General features: G+C 43.0%; 1 protein-coding gene across 22 annotated transcripts in view; it reads left to right on the top strand.

Moving 5' to 3' along the window:
- The window catches only part of DOCK10 (dedicator of cytokinesis 10), a 197,411-nt gene that overhangs the window by 61,349 nt on the left and 113,978 nt on the right, over nucleotides 1–22,084 (top strand). The gene's annotated exons all lie outside the window — the stretch shown is intronic.

Genomic DNA, 22,084 nt, shown 5'->3' on the forward strand with positions numbered 1-22,084 from the left:
AAGTCAATTCTGGATTGTTCAGACTTCTCGTCTGTGCCATGCAGACATCAGGAATCATAACCACCTCAACAGATATGGAATTTCCATAGTTGTTTACAGATAAACAAAATTAGAATAACTGTGGAAATGTTTTTCCGTTTGCACTGGAGTCAGCATATACAAAGGAGTCATTTTCTGATGTAAATCTAATCAGATTTGCTGGCTCTTTTGCTTTTTTTTCCACAAAAGCAACTGAAGTGTATATATATGAACAAAACTGAACTAATCAGTAATGTTTAGAAACAAACAATGAAACGAGTATGGTATGCATTTGGCTTTGCTGTAATGTTGCCATAAGAAAAAAAGAAGCAGATAGCATCTTGTCTGAGATCACAGAGGCAGATCCCTAGTCATTCATGAAGTTGGCTGGGTGACCTTGGTACAATCACTGCTTCTCTGGATGTAAAGTACTTCACAGGGCTTATGTATGTTTTGTTTTTAGGCTTCCCTAGTTTTAAGTAGGGGTGCGGGTGGCGCTGTGGGTTAAACCACAGAGCCTAGGACTTGCTGATCAGAAGCTCGGCGGTTCGAATCCCCACAATGGGCTGAGCTCCCGTTGCTCGGTCCCTGCTCCTGCCAACCTAGCAGTTCGAAAGCATGAAGTGCAAGTAGATAAATAGGTACTGCTCTGGCGAGAAGGTAAATGGCGTTTCCGTATGTGCTGCTCTGGTTTGCCAGAAGCGGCTTAGTCATGCTGGCCACATGACCCGGAAGCTGTACGCCGGCTCTCTTGGCCAATAAAGCGAGATGAGCGCCGCAACCCCAGAGTCGGTCACAACTGGACCTAATGGTCAGGGGTCCCTTTACCTTTACCTTTACTAGTTTTAAGTTAAAGTATCAGGTGCTAGTGATGGGATCACATGAAAATAAAAAAAAAATCACCTATCATAATAAATCCAGAACAATAGAAGTCGGGGGGGGGGCAGATTTGCCTAAAAATACAGCAGGGTCAATAAGCTTAATCACCCAAATCACATTCCACCCTGAAAGGCTTGAGAAAATAAAAATGACTTTGCCTGATGTCAAAAAGACAACTTCGCTTGGGAAGGGCATTCTATAAAGCATCCATGGCCATCAGGCTCCATGATTCATGAGTCCCAGCCAGCATGGGCAATGGCCAAGGGTGATGGCTGTTGGAAGGCCAAAGATTCACCATCCAATCCTAAAAGAATTGCCATGGTGGAGAAAGCCTCTGGAGTTGTAAAGATAAACAGGAGACTTCTTGGTATAAGAAAAGCAAACCAGAGATGGAAAAATGGTGGCCCTACAGAAGTTGTTGTACTACCACTATACCCCCCATCATCCCTGACCAACAGCACTCCATTACAACAATGAAATAAATTATTCGGACAGACAGATTGCAAATTATTAATTCAACAATTCTCTGGAATACACTATATTAAGTGAGCCTGAAAACTGTATATTGAAGCAGAAGCTAGTGATTATATCTGCATTATCAAGTGTGAGAATAAAATCAGATATGCCTATATTCGTTATTTATGGGGTAATCCTATGACATGATCTTCTGGGATGGGCATTTTAGGAAGCAGCGGATCTCCAACTCAGCCAGCTGGTTCCTGGTTCAGCTGGGCTCAGTCTTTGTTAAGTCCCAACCCCTGGCTCAGCCAATTTTATGCTGGCATAATTTGCTCTTCCCAGCTCATTCGGGGCCCAGCTGGCTGAGCCAAAGCTCATTGTTTCATTTGAGCTGGTGTAAGTTCCTGAAAAGAGGAGTTCTGGAGGTGAGTGGAGAAGTGGGACCAGAAGGGGGAGGTTTAGGATGGATCCCAAAGGCCATTCAGCTCAGTCATGTGACCTGGCAAGCCAGTGTAGAACACTATTTTAAAGGTTTGCTTTCTCTCTGCCAGGTTTAGACAGAGGAGCAGCAGCTGTTGCTGCTGAATGAGGTTTGGATCTGGTGTAACTTTACATGGGCTTAATTTACACCATCTTGTTTTATGCCAACTTCTTGTGCATAGGGTTGTTCCCAAAGAATACTGTCATGTGAAAGCTAATTCAAGGATTCTTGTGTTCTGTACTTGAAACTTTGCACAGAACTCCAGATCATCCTACATGGAGGGGAAATATACAAAATTAAATTTTATTTCCTCACACAGGCAATGCATCTTCAGCTATGTGACTCACTTATTTGGTGCTTGGAAGTAAGAGAAATGTATTTGTGAAGAATACAAAAATTGTCTCCTTATTCCACAGATCCTGCTTTGTGTCATTTAAGGGTCATCATAAGAAAATGTATTGGGGAGGATGTGAGTTGTGACAGAATAATTCATCCTTAACTACATAATACATTTCTGGAAGGACTGGGGCTACAGCCAGATTTTTTATCTTCCATTCAGCATTCCAAATTCTGACCCTTCTGACATGCAGTATGGCAACAAACATGTTGACTTGGAAATAAGCCTTTACTGAGGTTCAGTGAAACTACCTAATAAGCATGCTTAGGATGGCAGCTGAACTCTTTCAAAACTTTCAGCTCTGAGGAGGTCAAACGATTATTTTGATTCCAGATGTGATTGCTCGTGCAGATAATAATTCGCTTTCCCATGAGTAAGTGTGTTTGGAGTTCATGCTAGGGAAAAAAGAAGAAATCTTGTATCTTCTCATAAAAATTAATCCACAGCCTTTTAGTGTTGAGGAAAATAGCATTTTTGAACAGTGCATATTCTGTATGCACTGAGGCCCTAGTCTAGTGCAACACACACATAATGTTTCATGTGGCAATTTGTGCTTCACAAAGTAAATCTATGTATCTTTTCATGTGACAATCAAACATGGATCACCCAGATTAATCCAGGGATGAGTCGATATGATCTTCCTGCACAAACACCCAACATTGGAAGGCTTCCTCATTGTTAACACAATACTGTCAAATAGTTGATGAAAGGCTACTGATGCAATTCTGAAAGCAATGTTCCATATGTGAGGGACACCAGTACAATCACCTCTGATTTTACATGTATCTGGAAAACTGGTCAAACTTTCTGTTTGTCCAGGAATGAAGTTGTAATGGTTATTTCAAAACTGGCCCCATGTTGCTTTTCTATAACTTTTTTTCCATGCAAGAAGACAAGCCCTAATGACTTTGATCTGAGGTATCTCAAGGAACATACCTTCCATATTCCACCAGTCATTTGCATCCCATTCAGGGCCTGATTTGGTGATTCATATTGACCCTTATCTGACCCAACTTGACCCTCAGTTCCAGACTGTGACCCAGAAAAACAAATCTTTAGGAATCCCATTAACTTGCATTGAGAAATCAAAATCACCATAAATGTATTATTAGTTTTTTACATAGGCTTATTTGTAAACATGGTAGCCTCTATAAGAGGGGACTGCTAAATAGGGCCAAAATTCCAGGTGGGTTGGTAGCACAGCTTGAATAGCTAAGACAAGACCCAGGCAACAAACATTTTATTTTATTTACAGTAAAGGGGATTGGGAAAACTAACAGATATAAGGCTGAGTAGGTACTGGTATGCTAAGCACTAGAGAAGAAAACAAGAAAAGCTGAATATAAAACAACCAAATGCTGATCAACTCTTTGAAGCTTTCTCTCACAAGAAAAACTAAGAAAAGAGTGAAGCAAGTGAAGGGAAAGCTCATAATTTTAAGGCTTCACCATCCCTCCCCGCAAGCACTGTCATTGGGAAGATGATGGATGAGACTTTCTAGTTGAGGAGTGGAAGCAAGACTGCTGTCTCAATAAGCAAAGCCCACCTCTCCATCTCCCCACCCTGGCATTCTAGCCTTGGACTGGAAGGCGAGTTTGTCAATAAGCAAAGTCCAACTCCCCTCCTACCCCGCTCCCCACACCTTTTCCTTGTATGGCGTATCTTTGACTTTTTGCTTCATTTTTAAAGTGTTTTTGAGACAATTGTCTGGGATTTTCTGAGTGTTTCTAAACTCAGTCTCCCTGGACCTCCAAAGTGACTTGGAGTGGGGCACTCTCGCCTCACTCTGTGGCCACCAAAATTGACCCAGGCTGCCCCAATTCAGTTTGGAATACAGACAGATCAGTTGCACAGTCCTAAAACATACCATAGGAAGCCTTCCTTCAGGTGTCCTGTTTTTCAGTGGTGTGTCTGAAAGCTGTAAATAAGATGCGGGGTCTTCTCAGTGGTAGCACCTTGTTTGAAACTGCCTACTCAGATAGATCTGTCCTCTTTTTAACTTTAAAAGGTTTATGAAGACCTCCTTTTTAAGGAATGCTTTCAATTTTGATGGATTTGTTTATGGAGTATTTTATACACCTCATTGGAGTTGAATGGCCAGAAATCTTATTTTAAAGTGCTTTTTATATACTTTGTTGTGTTGCAAGCCCCCTAGAGAGTCTTGATCAGCTGGTTCCATGATTTTAAAAAAGCAAATGAATAGTAGCTTACATAGGAAATTGTCAAGCGTAAGCATTAGACAGTGAATGAGTGTGATCCCCTGCTAAGAACTAGAGAAATATATCTGTCTGAGAAACCAATGTGACTTTGGGTAAAGGACTTGACCTCCTTCTGCTTCAGTCATTTCAGCTGGAAAATTGGGTATAAAGCAGAGTCTGCAGAAACCAGATGTTGTGTCTGAGCTGGGCTTTCCTGCCTAAATTAACTTTTTAAAAATCCTTTCTATAACTACTGCAGATATTTCTGGTACTCATTAGGCAGCCATTCAGAGTTATGTGTGTGGAAATCCAAATAAGCATGTCTGGAAATAGTAAACTGCAGTGAATCTGAATATTCCACAAATCCTTGAAAAGCAGCGGCAGTCAAGATTAAGCTGATTTGGGTTGCAAAGGAGAGCACGAACACAGCCACTTACTCTGCCATCCCCAAATCCATTATCATTTTAATTCCTTCTGTTCTCAGCACACCTGAGCTGGATCCAAATCAGCCCAGGTAGCAATACAGTCTTGATCGTTACTCTGAGGTATATTATGCTGCCTTGAGGTCACAAGTCAAGGTCAAATTGCCTAACCAAAATGTCCAGTTATTTTTTCCATTTTAAAGGTTAATTAAAGGACTGTCTTTTCATTCGAGGTGTGTCTCACCCCAACTTTATACTGCCCCAGCGAGGTGTATTCCACTCCAACTTGAAATTCTTTTAGGTGCAAAGTGAAGAGGCTCATCATTTTTCTCAGGCTTTCAGAGACTGATAGGTTAAGTCATAACTAAATAAATATGAGCCTGCCCAAACTCTTAACAGCAACTCAGAGGCCCTGCTCTCTATCCCCTCCACACTGAAAAAAATGACAGGTGGTGTGAAGGACGGGCCCTTTTCGGTGCTGGTGCCAAAATTATAGAAGATCTTGGGAAAGATCCAGCGGGCTCTGTCTCTTGTGGGTTTTGAAAACCTGCCTTTTCCTTTTGGGATAGGCTTTTGAGTCATACCATTTGCTCTGCCATCTTAAGTTTTTCAAGCTGCCCTAATTTTATTTTACACTATTTAGCTTTCATTGCTAGGGTAGTTTTTTTTAAAAAACCACACGCTTCATTTTAAAAATTGTTAATGCATGATTTGTTGTACATCACTTTGTGCATAGCTAATTGAAAAGGGGTGTGTGTGAATGAATGAATGAATGAAATGACTGGTAAATTGATCTTCCACAAAGCTTCCCTCATTCAGCTCTACCCCCTGAGGATTGCATGTGGAATTTGTTAAAGGATATTGGGTGTTGTCATTTATTGGACTTGAATTTTAAAGGCTTATTTTCTCTCTGCCAGGCTTAGGCTGCCTCACCCAGCAGTAGCCCTGCTCCTGAATGGATTGTGGAAGAGGGGCAATTTACACCAGCTAAACTTAAGCCTGTTTAAGTTTCACCAGCTTCCTTTACTTAGGATTGTTCTGCCTAAAATCAGATCCATTGACTTTAGTAGGTTTAACAGATTTTGCAAGGAGCACAACTGAGGTGTAATACACACACACACAACCCCTGCCATGCTTTATCCTGCATGGCCTCCTCTTCCCCTAGGGCTAAAGTAATGTACCAGGAGCAAAGACTCCAATTAATACACAAGGAAGCAGGGGTCTACGGAACATTTAAACATCACAATTCTGGTGATTTAGCAGGGACGTCTTAGTGATCTTTGTACACAGAAGGGGGAGGAATGCTTTTCCTTTGACAAGTCATCATAGCATCTGGACCATGTACAAAGGTAAAAAATAATAATCCAAAAAATGGTTGTGCTGGTGGGAGGAGGGGTAGCTGATAATATATTTGTGTCATCCAAGACAAATAAAGATACTTGCATAATTGCAGCCAATGCACTTTATTTGCTAGTGTACGCTAGCAACCTTCTGGCAGGCAATGGGGTTGGAGGCAGAAGTGGAGGGTTTTGTTTTTTTTTTTTTTGTATTTTTTGTGCATGGCTGTCTCCTGAAAGGATGCCATCAGCCTATGTTGAAAAAATCCTCTGCAGTTACACCATGCAACTTCAGCTGTTTCTGTGAGTGTTGTTAGTTTTTCTATTTCTATATTTGTCGAGAGGCAGGGGGGAAACATGGGGTCATGAAGAGTCGGACACGACTAAACAACTAAACAACAACAAGGAGAAAAACATATTGTCACACACACCCCTTTCTCCACATGGTAAGAGACTCCAGGGGTGCCTGCACTTATCCAGGGTTTGGTTTCCTTGGAATGAAGGTCAATGGAGACTACGGGGAATTTAGGATATATGACATTATTTACACATTAGGTTGGATGGGCTCCTAGCAACTTGCCTCCCCATTAGGTTTCCAGGGAAGCCCGAAACTCAGCTTTGTGTCCAGCAAGGGGCAGACATGGCTCTGTCTCTCCAGCTTCCATCATTCACCAAACCCACTCACATTCAACAGACACGCCCTAGCCTGTCTCCACCCTAGGCTGATGTGACATCCGGCCAGATGAGGTGGAGAAAGACTCACTCATTTGTCTCTGCGGCAACAGAGCTCACTCAGGTGCAGATGATAGGCATAGGAACTGATTTGAATGGTTCAAGTTTCCTCTTATAGATTCTAGCCTTCCATACACAGCTATAGAGGAAGCAATGAGATGGCAGGTCTTTTCCATCCACTCCAATGAAATACTAGCTACATTTGGCTCCTATTCTTCACATCTTTCTGTTCCAGTGATATCCAGCTAAGTCATACACAGAGAAGACCTGTTAAAATCAATAGCTGTAACTTACTTAGAAAGGTGTCTGTGTCATAGTGCCATTGCCAAGCAACACTCTGTAGAAGTTGGTGGAATGTGGGGCCAAACAATCAGAATATAGCTAGCAGGACCAGTGGTCAGGGATGATGGGAATTGTAGTCTCAAAACATCTGGAGGGCTGAGGTTGAGGAAGTCTGATGTAGACAATCCAGAGACCATGGAATCCAATGATCACAAAGCCAAGGGTCCAGGCGGATAACAGGAAGCTGCAAGGTAGGGCCAGGAACCACAGGCGTTGTTTTCAGCATCTGACTGCTGCTGAGAGCTCTGTTTAAGAAGGCTGAAGCCAGGTGGTTCTTATCAGTGCCAGCTGGTTCTCATCGGTGCCTTCTCTCTCAGCTGGTGGAGTCATTCTGCCTTCCTCCACTTCAGACTGCTGTTCAGCAGGTGAAGCTGACTCCTGACCCTTGACAGTTTGTCCCAGTGATAGGCTGATCTTCCAGCAGAGATCTGGCAGGCATGAAACTCAAGATGGTAGCACTGCAGGTCAGATGCTGGTTCTAAGCTTCCTTTGTTTCACAAGAGGCATTTTCAGGTAGTTCTACCCTGTCATTGTCATCCTGAAGAATCGGGTTATGCAATGAAACCAGCCCTGTTCTACTGATTCCTATAACACTCCTACTTCTGCTACTGGGAATTTTAACAATGTGCCTGATGCCAGCCTGGTACCTACTTGACTCTCCAGTAGCAGAAATTACCCCTGTTGACTTAGAGAGCTGTTTCTAGTTAAAATAAGCAGGGCTAGATGGAGCACTTGCCATCTTCTGTTTGAGGCTGTTCCTTATAACCTAATTCACAGAATACCTTATGCTGAAATTCTCTGTATTTTGGGGGGGGGGGGAAATAGTGCAGAAAAAAGAGCATATGATAAAGAATGACTGGTATGTGACAAATATATTTCTGTCTAGATTACTAACTTTTAGATCATGGAATACTTTCCAGTCTTTTGAATTTGGTCAGTTTCTAAGCTTGATCTCTGATACTTTCCTAAAGAATTTATGGGCTGGATTCAGACTTAGTGTGCTTGAGTAGGCCCATTGAAATTGATGGGAGTTAATCTAGACAGGACTAGTATATATCCCCTTGATGGCAGTGGGTTTCTCCACTATGCATAACTAGGTCTGGAGTCCACCTTATAACTGAGGCTGCTGGGTCAGCACAGCAGCATAATCTGTTTTTAATGATGTAGAGCCATTTAGTGCTTGAGACACTTTGCATTCTGAGCTAAAAATAAAAATTGGTAGGCAATCATAGGAAACATTTGGTTACTTATGAGAGAGGATAAGTTGCAGTGTATAGGAGAACAATTACATTATCATCCAATCGAGTAACCATAATCCACAGGAAAAGCAAAATGGACCGGTTATGGAACTTACTGAGTGCTTTGGTTCTTTGAGGCAGCCTCATCTTGTAGTGCCTATTGGAGCCAAAGACAAACACCCATTCCCCCCTCCAGAAAATATGAAACCAATATGGATTTTGGAGTTTTAGTAGGCTAGCAAAGGTATTTACCTAAGCCCCCAGACCTGCAGTTTGGCAGGAAAAACCAATTCTGGAAGGGCTCCTGTGCCTCCAAATTTCAACTGCTTCTGCCAAAAGGAAAAAAAGATTATACCTGTTTTTAGATACCCCCAAAAAACTGAATGGGGAACACAGAGCTGCTTTTTATACAGAATGGCTCAGAAGTCAAATCACAGTTCAAAGCAGACAGTTGTTGTTGTTTAGTCATTTAGTCATGTCCGACTCTTCGTGACCCCATGGACCAGAGCACGCCAGGCACTCCTGTCTTCCACTGCCTCCCGCAGTTTGGTCAAACTCATGCTGGTAGCTTCGAGAACACTGTCCAACCATCTCGTCCTCTGTCATCCCCTTCTCCTTGTGCCCTCAATCTTTCCCAACATCAGGGTCTTTTCCAGGGAGTCTTCTCTTCTCATGAGGTGGCCAAAGTATTGGAGCCTCAGCTTCACGATCTGTCCTTCCAGTGAGCACTCAGGGCTGATTTCCTTAAGAATGGATAGGTCTGATCTTCTTGCAGTCCATGGGACTCTCAAGAGTCTCCTCCAGCACCAAAAGCAGACAGAATGACTCAGAAACAAATTGAAATTTTTCAAAAGCACTATACAGACAAAAGCATGAATCATGGGGTCGCTGCATACCCCTATAAAATTATTTATTTATTTTTATTTAACAAAATGTATATACTGCTTGGCTGTAAAAATAATAAGCTCTAAGCCTATTTCGTAGGAGGCTTTGGCTTTATGTTTGCTAGGAAGGTTTAGTGAGCTTGATTGGTTATAATGAGGGAGAAAATGGCTTTGTGTGGAACACTAGAATGGCATCAGTGATGGTGTGGCCTTTCCTCTCATCTTCAATAAAAATCTAATGTGAGATACAACTAAGTGTGCCCTAGAGACAAAGACTGTTTTGTCTTCACTGCCTACTCATTTGTATTTTCTGTTCGTTATTACCTTCCGTGAAAATGGTTTCTGGATTTGATTATGTTCCCTTTGTTAATCTGTTAATTCTGTTCTCTCACTCATTTCCTTATGTGTTTAGGTGGTCCATTCTGTGTAAGCCATGGTATGTTTTTTCCTTTTGTTTTATTTTACCTAGTGCGTAAAATAAATAACAATGGCGAGGAGGCTCATTGTCTTGAATTATTGCCGCCATTCGAATAGTCTGTGATTCAGGGCATGTAGCCATGCGTTTGGGGCGGATCTGTTATGTGAAACAGTCACCAACATGGATGACCATAAACCTGGATTGCTTAAAAAGGGCTATTAGGCAAATTCAAGGAGGAAAGGCTATTGATGGCTACTAGCCATGATGGCTGTGCTCTGCCTCCACAGTCAGAGGCAGCAATGCTTCTGAAATACCAGTTGCTTAAAAACACAGGCAAGGAGAACGCTGCTTGTGGGCTTCCCATAGGCCTCTGGTTGGCTACTATAAGAACAGCCGCTGGCCTGATCTAGCAGGATCTTCTTTTGTTCTTACATTCTTAAATCCTGAAGCTGTTGCCAAGGAGTACAGGGCTCATGCCCCTTTAATAATTATGTAGAAGATGGCTTTTCTTCTTTTTTATTGATCACTCGTAACAATGAGTATGTAAGTAACTGTGGAGGCCAATTCTGGATCCGCATCCTTCCACAGTGGGGACATTGGTTTCCGGGTGGGAGTTGATCATAGTGTGGATTTGCCAAGCGTGCCTTCCTCTTAGCATGTTTCTCCCTTGACTCCTGAGTTTGAGTGTCTTCAAAGCCCATTACACCTTTGGTAAAGGCTGTTATGCAACTGGAGCACTCACAGGCAAGTGTTTCCCAATTGTTGGTGTTTATACTACTTTTTCTTTTTAAAAAAATGCCTTGATACAGTCTTTAAATCTCTTTTGTTGACCACCAGCATTACGTTTTCCATTTTTAAGTTCGGAATAGAGTAGTTGCTTTGGAAGACGATAATCTGGCATCTGTACAACATGACCAGTCCAATGAAGCTGATGTTGAAGAATCATTTCTTCAACACTGGTGATCTTTGCTTCTTCTGAATATGGCGTTTCGGCACTGGCAGCATATGCAGGAGCCCTGCCACTCTACCTACTAATATCTCACAGATGAACTGAGGAGTTCTGTGTTTTCTCACAAGCTTTACATGCTCACGTCAAATACAAGTTGCTCATCTGGGAGTCAACTCTTTATTGATCACACAACTACAAAACAGGGTTCATTTGTGATGGTTAGATTCGTAAGCAATGGTAACAGAAGTGGTGACTGCTATGTTGGCTTCTGTGAAAGGCAAAGACCAATCAAGCTGTTTCAAATGATTTTCTTTTATTGGACTGTTTTAATAGGGTACAACTGTGCCTGCATTTAAAAAGTTAATCAAGATGATTGTGCAAAATATTGTTCAACATTTTTTTTTTTTTTTGGTAGAGGCATCTTGCAAATCTCCCTCAACACAATATGCTGTTCTCATGGGAAAAGTCATAGATTATGGAAATGCCTTTCTCAGGGTGGTTTCAATATATAATTTCACTTCCATGCTCTCAAAATCAGGAAAGTGGTTTTGACTAAATATTAAAATACACACAAACATATCCATGCAATGCTAGAGGTGTGCGAATAGAGCCAAAGTTCTGTTTTTGCTTTGCTCTTTAATAAAAAGGGAGAGAAGAGGAATTAGGTAGGCAAATTTCACCATGTGTTACGTTTGTTTGTTTGTTTGTTTGTTTGTTTGTTTAAGGTGGATTAGGAAAGCACTCCTATGCTTGAGCAATACAGTGCAGGAGATCATAGTTCTAAAAGATTAGGTAAATAATGTTTAGATAAAAATTTAAAAGGTACACAAAATGGCATGGATATGAGAGAAGTTGTTATATTTATTTGTTAAATTTGTGTACCACCATTCGTCCATAGATCTCAGGGCAGTTCACAGCATAAAAACGCAAGATAAAAATATAAAATACATAATAATAACAAAAGCAACCCCACCCCCTCCCACAAACACATTTAAAAGGATATAGGATGCTAGTCAGCCAAAGGCCTGGTTGAAGAGGAATGTTTTTGCCTGGTGCCTAAGTTGTTGTCCATTTTTTAGGAATGATCCATTTCACATTGTTAGGAATGAGGTGAAACTTGTGTTCACAATAGTAATGGGAGTGCTAGCTGTAGGTGTGATTCCCCAGGAACAACACTTTATAATTTAAACTCTAGGAAAAAGATCTTCTTGCAATGGACGTGTTGCCTTGGGTAAATCTTCTAGGCTGCCAGAAATATCTGAGTAATTGCCACACTTTTAAGGAGGCCTCAAAAATTAATTGGAATTGGAACACAAGGAAAGCAGGCTAACAATGGTACAGGCTCAGCACAAGCACAGGGTCGAGCAAGGCAAGAGATGCAGAACTGAACAGAAGCAACCATGATGCCCCAACTGTTGTCATGCCCCTCTTGCCAAGCTTTTAAAGATGAGGTGGGATGATCTCACTTATGAGACTCTTACCTTATTAGACTGCTTTATATGGAAACACATGCTCCACCTGGACTGGGGCGTCTGATCCCACCTACGAAGGTGATGCCTGATTCTTGGTGAAAACACTGTGTCTGACTGCAGCTCTGCCACCACTTAATCCACCTCAGATGGTCAAAGCCCTCTCCACTCCTTAATGAATCCCCATGCTGTGCAGGAGTGGTGATGTAGAGAGTTGGCAGATCTTCTCCTCCCTTTCTGATATCTAGAGTCTCAAAGTGAGAACTTCCATCCTTGGGTACCAGCTTTCAAGCCTCTTCTTCATTTCTTCTCCATTCTCCCCCTGCTGCTGCTGCTGCTCCTCTTCTTTCTCGAGCTGCCAAACCATTCAAGATCCCGATGGATCCATGAAAATTAGAAACAATGAAGAATTTGTAGGGGGGTTTTTTGAGGGAGAAGAGAATATTAACTACCTTTTGATGTTTGCTGTCGGATTCCTTTTGGGAGGGAGGGCAGGATTCAAATTAAATATGCCCTTGTGTAAGAATTAAACATTTTAACACAATCTCTTACACATGTGCCATACAACAATGTCTTGAAGGTAAAAGAATGCTTGGTCCATGAATGGAGTTTGCAAATGTGAGATGGCCCACTGTGCTTAATATTGATGCACAGAGGACCTAACAGAGCTCCCAAAATCCCTGGGCTAAATGTTTCAACTAAATAACACCCCAAATTAATTAGGTAGTAGCTGATCAAGCAATTACGGAACATATCCTGTTTTCACAGCAGAATGGAAGGAAAAATGGCTGTCATGGGTAGAGGCAAAGCCCAGCTCAATTAAGAATCTGATGTGCTGTCTATTAAAGGAAATGGAAGACTAGCTTCACGTATTACCAGGAATGCAGGAGCAGAATTCAAAATAGAGCCTTGGGTAAACATGAGGCTAAAAGGCCTCTAAATTACTTGATCCATACTGAAATATCTATGGAATCAACTTCCATCAAGGAAAGAAAAACCCTTGTGGATCACAGTGTGAATGACATGTGCAAATTAAATTACTATTCCCTCTCTGGAAGTAAAGGCATTGGGAAGAGTTCTGGCCTTCATCTTCTGCTTGATGAGCTCCTGTGCTGCGAAAGTCTTCTGGAAGGAAGGAAGCTATTATTACTCTGTCCTTAAACTCTTAATGACTGACTGTTTGTAACAATTAGATGAAAGTGTGAGGTCATGCAAGGGAAAACGGTTGTCTCACATAAGTGATAGCTAAATAGTTGCTGGTGGCTAGCAGCCTGACTCATATGCTGATCCAGTTGGAACAGATGAACCAAAATAGGCTAGGTGTTGTTGTTGTTTAGTCGTTTAGTCGTGTCCGACTCTTCGTGACCCCATGGACCAGAGCACGCCAGGCACTCCTGTCTTCCACTGCCTCCCGCAGTTTGGTCAAACTCATGCTGGTAGCTTTGAGAACACTGTCCAACCATCTCATCCTCTGTCGTCCCCTTCTCCTTGTGCCCTCAATCTTTCCCAACATCAGGGTCTTTTCCAGGGAGTCTTCTCTTCTCATGAGGTGGTCAAAGTATTGGAGCCTCAGCTTCAGGATCTGTCCTTCCAGTGAGCACTCAGGGCTGATTTCCTTAAGAATGGATAGGTTTGTTCTTCTTGCAGTCCATGGGACTCTCAAGAGTCTCCTCCAGCACCATAATTCAAAAGCATCACTTCCAGCTCTCACTTCCATACATATAGGCTAGGTAATCTGCATTAAAATATCCCAGACCCTTTCCTGGAGAAGTCAACTTTACAATGATTTACCTGTCTCAGTGCTTGTTTGTTGAGATCTGTACCAGTTAAATAGGTTATTGTTAAGTGTACCAATTAGCTAGGTAGCCAAGTTGTGCATGACCTAGAAGCCCAATAATTTTGACCCAGCATCCTCTGTGATGTGGCAGAGGAGGGAAAAATGTGAAGTTGTTCATCAATTTTTACTGCTGACAATTCTAGAAGCTCCTAGGTAGCATCTGGGCTAACATGAAATTGCTGGTAGGTAGATGTGGCATGTGAAATATAGAGGCATGACCCAATAGTGCAGCTGTTGACAGATTCTGTTTTCTGGTCGATGGAAGGTGCAGAGAAGCTGGCTAGAAAGGACACGCAGTGGCAGTTGCTGAAGATTACTATTAGAACTGCTGTCAATAATTCCATAGAAGTTTAGACAGTGCCCAGAACCCCCCGTACTTTGACATAGCTTGTGAGAGGATTTAGAGATAGCCAGTTGTCGTAATCTCTTATGAACAGGGAAGACTAAAGAGCTTCTTTAGAAACTACAACCTCTTTTGAGGAGATCCTGCCAAAATGGGGGAGTGGCAGGGGGCAGCAAGGCAGAAGAAGGCAGAGCAGGCTAGGAGCTCATAAACTTTCTTTCTTGATGCTTTAGGTCAGAAACCAGCAGCTTTACTGCAAGCCCTGTTAAGTGTAGCAGGAAATGATGCATGGAGCATGTTATTTGTTATCTAAGAGTGGCATCACCCCTCTCTCCTTGACTCTAAATGACTTTCTCCATTATGTCCTGCATGGAGTCATGGGGTTATATTTGTAGCCAACATGAAATGTCTCACACAAGGAATATTTACATGTTAATCTCCCCACCCGCCTGCCTGAATAGTTGCTCCATCTCTGATAGCAAAGAGGTTGGGAAGAGCAAGGGTACTCTTGCAGGCTGTTGGTTCACCAATTAAAGCAAGCACTGTCTCAACTGAGGAATAAGGTAAAGGTAAAGGTACCCCTGCCTGTACGGGCCAGTCTTGACAGACTCTAGGGTTGTGCGCCCATCTCACTCAAGAGGCCGGGGGCCAGCGCTGTCCAGAGACACTTCTGGGTCACGTGGCCAGCGTGACATCGCTGCTCTGGCGAGCCAGAGCCGCACACAGAAACGCCGTTTACCTTCCCGCTAGTAAGCGGTCCCTATTTATCTACTTGCACCCAGGGGTGCTTTCGAACTGCTAGGTTGGCAGGCGCTGGGACCGAACAACGGGAGCATACCCCGCCGCGGGGATTCGAACCGCCGACCTTTCGATCGGCAAGCCCTAGGCGCTGAGGCTTTTACCCACAGTGCCACCCGCGTCCCTCAACTGAGGAATAACTCATATCAAAAAAGTTTAGATTGCTAAATTACCATGCCTTCAAAATTGTGCATCCCTGAAGGAAAGTCAGCACAATATGCCTTTGATGCTTTATTTTATTTCATTTTGCATAGAGTGCAGCTTCTGTGGTTGCTGGAGACTCAAATGCAGATGCTTCACAGATTGCTGCAAATAAAGGAAATTGGACAGGCAGCTTTGCTGCTGAATGCTACAAAATGAGCAGTGAACTGTTGGTCCTTCAATTGGATATCATATGTCAAGGTCCAGTGGGTTCCGGGGGATGATGGACAAACCTTCCACCACTATTTGAGACACAGATGTCAGTAATTTTCAACCAAACCTAATGGAGTGGTTTCTGTTTTCCCCCCAGTAAGCATTTATCCAGTGCTCTGCAGTCTCCCTGGCTGCTGGTGCTTCCTTGTCTAAAAAAGCCCCATGCCTCATGTCTTCCCCCTGGGCTTTGATTGAAACCTGGACACCCAGGAAGTCTGCAAAGTGCTGATGATTTGTAGAATGAAAGAGGCTATACAGCGGTACCCCGGGTTAAGTACTTAATTCATTCCGGAGGTCTGTTCTTAACCTGAAATTGTTCTTAACCTGAAGCACAACTTTAGCTAATGGGGCCTCCTGCTGCTGCTGCTGCACTGCTGGAGCACGATTTCGGTTCTCATCCTGAAGCAAAGTTCTTAACCTGAGGTACTATTTCTGGGTTAGCGGAGTCTGTAACCTGAAGCGTATGTTACCCGAGGTACCGCTGTAGTCACAAACAGTCCATGGACGCTTGAAAAGTAATGTTTTCGTTTTCAAATGCAAATTCCTATCTAATTACTTGATGTGAAATTGTTGAGAGGGCATGCAAGATAGGGCACAGCACTAGTTCTATGTGAACACCATTTTTATTCACCCAGGACTTTTAGACTGTTGAGCATGTATTCATAATCTACCTTAAATCTGAGGTTAAGGATAACCCAGAACGAAGTGGTTTGGAGGGCTTACTGGATTCCATCCAGGCTGTACCAAAAGGGCATGAGAACAGGAGCTATCTTTTTGAGACGTAACACTGATGAGGGCACATTAATTCACATGACGTGATCCTGCCCAGTAATGCAACCCTTATGCAGAAGTATGCAGATACTTAAACAGGATTGCCTTTATCCTCGAAACAAAATTGGGGAGTTTAACATTTGGGGATGTTACCATGTCAAAGCATGCTTCATCAACTAGAAACATGAAAAGGCACCATTGCTCCTAAACTTGACTGTTGGATTTGAGGACATTTCTGCCCTTACACTCAGGGACAAAGCAATTTATGATTGCAAGATGAAGCCATACACCACCTACTTTTCACTTGCTGGGATGCAGAGGCACAGTCTTGCACCCAGTATTGAGGGGCCCCAGTATTGCACACACTGCTCACCTGTGACGTCATGCACACACCATGTGTTGCACACCCATCGAATTTCTTTTTAAGGAGGTGGTAACATAATGCTTATGGGACGCGGGTGGTGCTGTAGGCTAAAGCCTCAGCGCCTAGGGCTTGCCGATCGAAAGGTCGGCGGTTCGAATCCCCGCGGCGGGGTGCGCTCCCGCTGCTCGGTCCCAGCGCCTGCCAACCTAGCAGTTCGAAAGCACATTAAAAAGTGCAAGTAGATAAATAGGGACCGCTTACTAGCGGGAAGGTAAACGGTGTTTCCGTGTGCGGCTCTGGCTCGCCAGAGCAGCGATGTCACGCTGGCCACGTGACCCGGAAGTGTCTCCGGACAGCGCTGGCCCCCGGCCTCTTGAGTGAGATGGGCGCACAACCCTAGAGTCTGTCAAGACTGGCCCGTACGGGCAGGGGTACCTTTACCTTTTTAACATAATGCTCAGCCTTGGTTTTGCAAACCTTAAAGTTGCCTCTTCCTCTTCTAAACCAACTTGCCCTTCTCGGCTCACCTAAACCAGTGCCAAGCATCTGTTCAGTGTGTAACCATCCAGAGCTCCTCTCTCTTCGTGTGTGTTTAAATCTAGATCTGTTCTGCTCAAATGGTGCTTTGTCACTGACTTCATTGGGATATCGATCCTGTTCAAAATCTGGTTCCACTTATTTTAAAGTGTATGGCTTTATATATCTACTGAGGGAAGTGGGACTTTGCTATTGCTCTTCACTAACGGCTGCACTTGCAGAATTCCTTCTCCATTTTGAAGCTGAAAGCAGAAGACAAAACAGTCTCAGCTTCGTTTGCTAGGTGGAAGCCATCTGGATGAAGTTCAATTATTTATCTTGCCATTGCAGTGGTTGTTTGGGCCAAAACAATGTGTTCTCTGGCCAATGCACAAAAGCCTCCCTTCCTTTGTAAATTCCCTTTAAGGGCAAAGCATATTTACCGTATTTCTCTGTTGGAGAGGCAGGGCAGAGTTGGAGCTATGTTGTCTTCCATTAGGGCTATTCGCAACAACAGCATTCTTCGTCTTTATACAATTTGAACCAAATGTCTCTATGTGTGTGTGAGAGAGAGAGACATATATTTGCATGGCAAAGGTATTTTAGGGGCAAGGAAATCTTAGAATGCTTTCCTGAGATAAAGTGTTGCAGATAATGTCCAATGTCCTTTCCAGCTACTGAGAAAAGAATCTCTACTTTCAGTGAAGTCAGCAGGGCTTGAGGGATCCTGTGTTAACTCCCGAGTCTGTCAGGGACATTTTGCCTTGGCAGTTCTTTTCAGAGTGTCATGCGAGAAGTTTTCAGAACGCCGCCAGTGTTGGTGGTACGAGAGAAAACAAGGACAAATACCAACTTTGTTAATGTTGTGGTTCTTCCTTGGTAGTCACTGGGAATGTCTGCACAGCTTGGCAAAGACGTTTTGCTTTCTTTTCCATTCTTTATTGCCAGACGCCATTGCATTTCAGTACTTCACTCAGTGGGAGTACAGTGAATCCACTCTTCTGCAAGTCTTCAGAGCAAGCAAGCAAGCAGCCCTCCAGACTACAGTTCCAATCATCTCCAACCAGTGGTCAAGCTGTGTGAGGGTGAAAGGAGTTTTATTCCTGCTCCTGGTGATACACAGGCAGAGAGGCTAAGGGTTGGCCAGGGCCTGTACCAGAACCACAATCCAATTTGCAACACCGGGACAGCACTAGAAGCAGAGCCTATGCCATTACTTTCTTATAAGGAAGCAAATAGCTGCCATTCACATTCTTGTGGGGAACTAAAATACTGTGTGTAGGGAAAACATATTGGGTGATTTGGCCACCAGAGAGAGGGATATACTGAAGGGAGCAATATTCCTCTTGAAAGCACTTCCAGTATTTGGAAGAATGGCCATTATTGCCCCATCTGTACAGTACACTTAAAGCAGTATCATGCCACTTTAAATAGACATGGCTTCCGCCAAAGTTTTCTGGCAACTGTACTTTGTTAAGGATGCTGAGAGTTATTAGGATACCTCCTCCATTCTGCTCATGGAGCTACAATTCTCAGAGTATTTTAACAATCCCTCTTCCCAGGGAACTGGAAATTATACCTCCGTGAGGGGAATGGAGGTCTCCTAGCAACTCTCAGCACCATTAACAACAGTTTTCAGGATTCTGTGGGGGAAACTGTAACTGGTTAAAGTGGTATCCCAGTGCTTTCAATGTATAGTGAGGATGGAGCCTATGTTTCCAAAGTGGGAGGTGGGAAGGAAGCAATGCAGAGAATTTCTGCACACAAACATGCCAGTCCCAAATGCTTCTGCCTGATGGAGGAAGTTGTCCCTTGCCTTCCAACTCAGGGTCTGGAGGCCATGGTTAGTTTGGGTCATCAGCAATGGTGCAGTTAGGTAATTTAATGATGTGGACTTAATGGTTGTATGGAGGTGGGGGAGAGGGCTTCTCAGATATTAATGTATATTGCTTCAAAACGTGGAAAGCTAGTTCTGCTGCTTTGGGGGGCCTTTCCTGATGATTTTGCTGAGAGAGCCCCAATGGTCCATCTCTGACCACACCACTGGGCATCAGGTCCAGATTTGGAAGAAATAGGACTGCCCTTTGCTGTGTCCATGTTAGTGGCTGAATGGCCATGTGAGAGTGGGAGAAGAACTTTCCACCCATTTCTTTTTGCCTTTCCATTAACCAATGAGGCCGCTGCCATTGCAAGGGATGGTTATAGGGGTACTGTAAGTACAGATTTTCTGCTTAGTTACTGGAAAGAGACTGTGTGGTTGAGAGTGATGGAGTTGGGTAAGGAAGGACAGTAACTTTCCGTTCCTCCAACAGCCACCCGCAAAACGTGACTGTCCTTTAGAGAGTTCCTTAATGAAGACAATTTTTGTAAGATCAAACCAGAACTGCAATCAACATTTTTGTTGGTCCCCAAAATAGAAGCTTCCATAATTCAGCACAACCCTTTTAGAGGTCTAGCTATAGTGCCAAAACAATATTTGATAGCTTGGTGTTGCAAACAATCAGGTTACTACAATCAGCAACAATTTGCTACATGATGAAGAGCTGTGGGAATTATTTTTTGTAATCAACCAGCAAGATCTCTTGTATGGCAAACGGGTGAGCATATTCAGCTTGTTTTCCACATGTAGTGTTGTACCTGAGTGTTTTTGGAATAGGTATTCGGGGGGTGTTGCTCCTCTGTTTCCATGGATGACCAGCCAGGGATGTGCTTTAGCCTCTGCTAGAATCCAGCCTTTGCTGCTGTTGCTGCAGCTCCCTGGAATTAATGACCAGCCCAAATCAGGCAGGTGTCTGGTGTGATGATGTTTAGGCAACTACTGAAGACATTTTTGTTTTGTAAGGCATTGCCTGATGTGTAACCTAGTCATTTAATCAATTTAATATCTGATGAAATAATGTTGAATTTTCAAGAAACCTTTTGGTTTAATATGCTGTGAAGGGCTTTCCTTGTTTACCCAAGCTCCAGGAAATTTCCCGGAAATTGCAGCTGTTAAGAGCTGTGCCCTTAATGAGTGCATTATTTAGGCAATATTTAAATGGTATGGTATCCTATCCTGTGATTAGCTCCACCTTCACCACTACTATGAAGCTGTATTTGGAGTTCATGCCAGAGTGGTGGACCCAAGTTCCAAATTTGTCTGTTCACTGAAAAAAAAACTCATGGAGTCTGTTCAACTGAAGCTACCATTGCACATTACAAATACCCAACTGGTGACCAGTACCATCCACGTAAAATGATAAGAGTTGGATGGGACTTCGAAGGTCATCTAGGTCAACCCCCTGCCACAGGTAAGTATTGTAAAGCATCTTCTTGTAGCAAATTAAGCGAGAGAATGGACATGATGGAGACCAATGTTTCACTGGTGCCAGCACAATGCTGAACATGAATATATTGCAATGTCAGGCAGACATTTTTCACTCCAGATTCAGAGCATCATTGTGGCAATCATTTTGTGTGTCAGGGCCCAGCTCAACGATATGTACACCATGAACAAAAATTAGCTTCAAACATGTGCAGAGTGGAATTTCCTCTAAAATGAGTCACCATTAACACTTTCTAGATTAGGTTTTCAGATCAGGTTCTCAGAGCATCAACCCTTTTTTAAAAAAATGACAAATTGAAAGAGCAGTCATACAACTGAAGAATAGAAACCCAAATCTGTTTCGTTTCTCATACCTCGTCCTAGAATTCATTCCTCCCAAAGTTCCATAGCCCTTTCCAAAATTTCGTTTCTCCTTTCCTACTGAAGTTGATTTTGTGATGGCAATCTGGATTACAGTGAGAGGTTAGGAAGAGAAATACTAGAATACATGCAATTGTTCAGCATTCTTTATATACATCATTTTAGCTAATTACTTCAAATGTAAGACTTTTTACTAAGCAGCCAGTGACCCAAACTAACACTGCTAACTTTTGGGATTATATTGCTTTTCTCTCCCTCCTGAGGCTTGGGAGCATCACTGGATATTCCTGTCAGTTGCTAGAGCAGGTGTGGGAAACCTTTGGTCTTCCAGAAGTTATTAAACTGCAACTCCTCTCAGCCCTAACAAGCATGGCCAATAGCCAAGGATGATGGGAATTGTAGTTCATCAATGTCTGGAGGGCAAAAGTCCAATGCTCTTCTTGGCTTGTGTGAGTGGCTATTGGGATCTAGGTCTTGAGTTAAGTCTAGCTTTAGTAAAAAGCTTGCTTACCACCTCTGCTATCCCTCCCTCCCTCCCTGTAATCCCTATCTAACCTATTTCAGCTGTTTAGGAAGAGAGTGTGTATGTATGTATATATGCGTGTGTGTGTGTGTATGTGTGTGTGTGTGTGTCTGTGTGTGTGTATGTGTGTGTGTGTATGTGTGTGTGTGTCTGTGTGTGTGTGTGTATATGTGTGTGTGTGTGTATATGTGTGTGTGTGTGTGTGTGTGTGTGTGTATATATATATATATATATATATATGAATTAAACAAAGAAGCAATGAATGGTTCTATCACCATTTAAAACTCATTTGTGCTAGATTGTGTAGTTGCTTTCAAGGGTGATTGTAAGCATCAGAAATAAAGGAAGGCAGCTCTTATTAACTAGAGTTTGGAAACAGGAAAAGAAAATTGATAGAAGCAGGCCCCTAGTAAGTCAGTTGAATTGGAATTGGGAAGGGAAGGAGATACTGCAAATTACTTGGCTGCAGGGGTGTAGTGTGTAGAGGGCCGGGGGGGGGGGCAGTAGCCCCAGATGCATGATATTGAGGGAGTGTGAACCATGTGCCCCCATGCAGGGATTTCTGTCCTGCCTGCCACCTGGGATCTCTGGGACCCAGAGCCTAGCCTGG

Source organism: Podarcis tiliguerta (genome assembly GCF_965153285.1).
Source record: "Podarcis tiliguerta genome assembly, chromosome: 5".
NCBI lineage: Eukaryota > Metazoa > Chordata > Lepidosauria > Squamata > Lacertidae > Podarcis > Podarcis tiliguerta.